Source organism: Homarus americanus, unplaced genomic scaffold, assembly GCF_018991925.1.
Source record: "Homarus americanus isolate GMGI-L3 unplaced genomic scaffold, GMGI_Hamer_2.0 scaffold30395, whole genome shotgun sequence".
Lineage (NCBI taxonomy): Eukaryota > Metazoa > Arthropoda > Malacostraca > Decapoda > Nephropidae > Homarus > Homarus americanus.
This window is the reverse complement of record NW_024737499.1, coordinates 11,274-16,261: the sequence shown is the minus strand read 5'-3', so window position 1 is coordinate 16,261 and position 4,988 is coordinate 11,274.

Genomic DNA, 4,988 nt, shown 5'->3' with positions numbered 1-4,988 from the left:
TGTTGCGCTGTGTTGTGTGCTGTGTTATGTTGTGCTGTGTTATGTTGTGCTGTGTTGTGTGCTGTGTTATGTTGTGCTGTGTTATGTTGTGCTGTGTTGTGCTGCGTTATGTTGCGCTGTGTTGTGCTGTGTTATGTTGCGCTGTGTTGTGTGCATTTATGTTGTGCTGTGTTATGTTGCGCTGTGTTGTGTGCTGTGTTATGTTGTGCTGCTTATGTTGCGCTGTGTTGTGTGCTGTGTTATTTTGTGCTGTGTTATGTTGTGCTGTGTTATGTTGTGCTATGTTATATTGCTGTGTTATGTTGGCTGCATTGCCTGTGTTGTGTACTGTGTTATGTTGTGCTGTATATTTGTGCTGTGTTGATGTTACGTTGTGTGCGCTGTGTTATGTTGCCTGTGTTGTGCTATGTGCTGTGTTATGTTGTGCTGTGTTGATGTTACGTTGTGTGGCGCTGTGTTATGTTGCGCGTGTTGTGCTGTGTTGCGTTGTGTTATGTTGCGCTGTGTTGTGCTGTGTGCTGTGTTATGTTGTGCTGTGTTGATGTTACGTTGTGTTGCGTTGTTATGTTGCGCTGTGTTGTGCTGTGTTGCGTTGTGTTATGTTGTGCTGTGTTGATGTTACGTTGTGGCGCTGTGTTATGTTGCGCTGTGTTGTGCTGTGTTGCGTTGTGTTATGTTGCGCTGTGTTGTGCTGTGTGCTGTGTTATGTTGTGCTGTGTTGATGTTACGTTGTGTGGCGCTGTGTTATGTTGCGCTGTGTTGTGCTGTGTTGCGTTGTGTTATGTTGCGCTGTGTTGTGCTGTGTTGCGTTGTGTTGTACTATGTTGTGTCAGGAAGAGTTGTGGTGTGAGATGGTGTGTTGGTGAGCGTGTGTGTGTGTGTGTGTGTGTGTGTGTGTGTGTGTGTGTGTGTGTGTGTGTGTGTGTGTGTGTGTGGCGTCAGCATGCATAGAGAACTAGGAGGTGAAGTACTAATTGGAAGGATCTGAGTGTAACAAATAAGGAAATGGAAGAGATGGCGTTAATAAAGAAGAAGAAAGAAGAAAGAAGAAAGAAAGAAAGAAGAAAGAAGAAGAAGAAGAAGAAGAAGAAGAAAGAAGAAGAAGAAAGAAGAAGAAGAAGAAGAAAGAAAGAAAAGAAAGAAAGAAGAAGAAAGAAGAAGAAGAAGAAAGAAGAAGAAGAAGAAAGAAGAAGAAGAAGAAGAAGAAGAAGAAGAAGAAGAAGAAGAAGAAGAAGAAGAAGAAGAAGAAGAAGAAGAAGAAGAAGAAGAAGAAGAAAGAAGAAGAAGAAGAAGAGAAGAAGAAGAAGAAGGAAGGAAGAAGAAGGAAAGAAGGAAGGAAGAAGAAGGAAGGAAGGAAGAAGAAGAAGAAGAAGAAAGAAAGAAAGAAGAAGAAGAAGAAGGAAGGTGTTTAATAGTTTCATTTAGATGTTTCTGTCAGCTGTTTCAATGTTGTGAGTCACTTGTTAGGTACAGTACAGAGGGGGTGAGAGAACTGATGAGAGGAAGGAAGGGAGGAGGAAAGGAGAAAGAACAGAGAAGGAAGGAAGCAGGAAGGAAGGTTTATGAAGAAAAAGGTCCAGGAAAAGAAACTAATGATGGGTGTAAAGAAGGGAAAAGGAAGGAAGGAAGGAAGGAAGGAAGGAAGGAAGGCTTAAGAAGAAGGTATAGATAAACTCACTGGAGACTAAGATGTTGAGAGAGAGAGAGAGTGAGAGAGAGAGAGAGAGGAGGGCAGCCCGGCAGGTGAGAGATGGTGATGAAGATTTACAACAGCCCGGTTAAACGCCTGAGTGTGTGAAGGCCACTACTGCTGGAGACGTGACCGGGGCTATATAGCTAAATTAGTATCAGATGCTTGTTTGGGGATCCTGCCTGATGGGGAGAGGGTGATGACGGGTGTGTGTGTGTGTGTGTGTGTGTGTGTGTGTCACTTACGTTGTTGAAGAATATTACGTGATTCACACACACACACACACACACACACACACACACACACACACAGGTGAGATAGGAGATGGTGTCTGTGGTGAGAGGTCTTATGAGAGAAGGGTGAAGGGTTCTTACCTTCCTCACCCCTCACCTCTCTCTCTCACCTTTGCTCCTAATATGTACAAATTTCGAAAGATTTATTTGTATTTTGTTCGTGGGAAAACAAATAAATTGTAAATAAATAAAACAAGTAAAAATACGACCACATAAAAGAAATAAAAACGATGATAGAAATATTTTAATATCAAAAAAAAAAGTATTGATAAATAAATAGAAATGAATAATAAATGAATGAATTAATCGTAAAATGAAAAACAAAGAATTATGAAGTAAGTATAATAAAAAAAGATTTATATATTAATAACTGTGGGCTGTGTGGTGTTGAGGCAGTGTGGGCTGGAGGCAGTGGGCTGGGTGTGGTGTTGAGGCAGTGTGGGCTGGGTGTGGTGTTGAGGCAGTGTGGGCTGGGTGTGGTGTTGAGGCAGTGGGCTGGGTGGTGTTGAGGCAGTGTGGCTGGGTGGTGTTGAGGCAGTGTGGGCTGGGTGTGGTGTTGAGGTAGTGTGGGCTGTGGTGTTGAGGCAGTGTGGGCTGGGTGTGGTGTTGAGTAGTGTGGGCTGGGTGTGGTGTTGAGGCAGTGTGGGCTGGGTGTGGTGTTGAGGTGTGGGCTGGGTGTGGTGTTGAGGTAGTGTGGGCTGGGTGTGGTGTTGAGGCAGTGTGGGCTGGGTGATGGTGTTGAGGCAGTGTGGACTGGGTGTGGTGTTGAGGCAGTGGCTGTGGTGTTGAGGTGTGGGGCTGGGTGTGGTGTTGAGGTAGTGTGGGCTGGTGTGGTGTTGAGGCAGTGTGGGCTGGGTGATGGTGTTGAGGCAGTGTGACTGGGTGTGGTGTTGAGGCAGTGTGGGCTGGGTGTGGTGTTGAGCAGTGTGGACTGGTGGTGTTGAGGCAGTGTGGGCTGGGTGTGGTGTTGAGGCAGTGTGGGCTGGGTGATGGTGTTGAGGCAGTGTGGACTGGGTGTGGTGTTGAGGCAGTGGCTGGGTGTGGTGTTGAGGCAGTGTGGGCTGGGTGTGGTGTTGAGGTAGTGTGGGCTGGGTGGTGTTGAGGCAGTGTGGGCTGGGTGATGGTGTTGAGGCAGTGTGGACTGGGTGGGTGTTGAGGCAGTGTGGGCTGGGTGTGGTGTTGAGGTAGTGTGGGCTGGGTGGTGTTGCCTGCCCATCAATATTATGTTGAATTCCAAGTTTGCACCTGAACTTCCACCTTGTAAATTTAATACACAGTCCAGACCAACACAGTGTGCAACGCCCTGTCTCACAATGTTGTTTCCATATCATAGATGAAGGTATTCTCTCTCTATCTCTAATTTATCTCTCCTCCTCTCTATCTCTCTCTCTCTCTGTCTCTCCCTCCCTCATCTCTAAGGTCTCTCTCCCTTCTCTCTGGTATCCTCCCCATTATCTCTCTCTCTCTCTCTCTCCTACTATCTCTCTCTATCTCTCTAAGGTCTCTCTCTGTCTGTATCTCCTAGGTCGCTTATCCGTTTATCCACCCAATAAAAATGAGGGAGACTAAAGGGAGTTGTGTGTGTGTGTGTGTGTGTGTGTGTGTGTGTGTGTGTGTGTGTGTGTGTGTGTGTGTGTGTGTGTGTGTGTACAAACATCACCTGCCTCTATAGCACAACACTGAACCTGCACTCCACACCGTAACAATCTGTACATAGTTGCTAATATGCTACATGGAAGCTATTGCGTCGTGTGTGTGTGTGTGTGTGTGTGTGTGTGTGTGTGTGTGTGCAAGGTTGATTCATGAGGAATATCGTCACTTGGGCAGAATTATAGCCCATATAAACAATATTGGTTGAGTCAGCTGCCTCCACCTACCAGACACTGTAACCCGTATCCTGCAAGATGCTTACTCACTTGAAGATTAGACACCCCATGTTATTTTGAACTTAGTATTAACCAACCTAACGTTAATTTAACTTAATCTAACCTGTGGCTAATTTAAACAAACTTATCCTAATCTAACGCTCATCTAAATTAACCTTAACATTAACCTAACTTAACCCAACCTGTGGCAAATCTAACCAACCCAGAACTAACCTAATTTAACCTAACACTAACTTAACCTAAAGCCAATTTAACCTAACCTAACCCTCAAAGAAGCGTAAGAATGTTAAATTTTCTCTTGTAACTTGTGACGTTTGAATCGTATTTAACTTACCTAACTTTTAAATTATTCACATAAAACGCCTTGGAAAAATGGCCATTAAGAGAGAGAGAGAGAGAGAGAGAGAGAGAGAGAGATAATTTTATCTCATGAAGTATCTCTCAGTATTTGACCAAGAGGGAAATTCTCAAAGGTTCTCAAGTTTAGTTTTCGTCAGGATAACGTTACGATATCGGAATATTAACAAGACGGTCCCCAGAGCCAACATTTCGCTGTCATTTATCGGTGTTTCATCTTTATCGGTGCAGTGTCCCGATAGCTCGACCTTATATACTTACTATGGTTGAGGATTATTTTTGTTTTATCGGACTGTTAACGACATACAGGATACCTAACTTACCCTAACTTAACTTAAACTAACTTAACTTAATCTAACTTAACTTAATCTAACCTAACTTACCCCAACCTAACTTACCCTAACTTAACTTAATCTAACCTAATAACTAACTAACTTAATTAACCTAACTAATCTAACTAACACCTAACTTAACCTAATTTAACTTAACTTAATCTAACCTAACAATCTAACTTAACTTAATCTAACCTAACTTAATCTAACCCAACTTAATCTAATCTAACCTAACCCAACCAACTTAACTAACTTAACTTAATCTAACCCAACTTAATCTAACCTAACTTAATCTAATCTAACTTAATCTAACCCAACTAATCCAACCTAACTTAATCTAACCCAATTCTAACTCAATCTAACTTAACAACCTAACTTCACTAATCCAACTTAATTCAACCAACTTAATCTAACCTAACTTAATCCAACT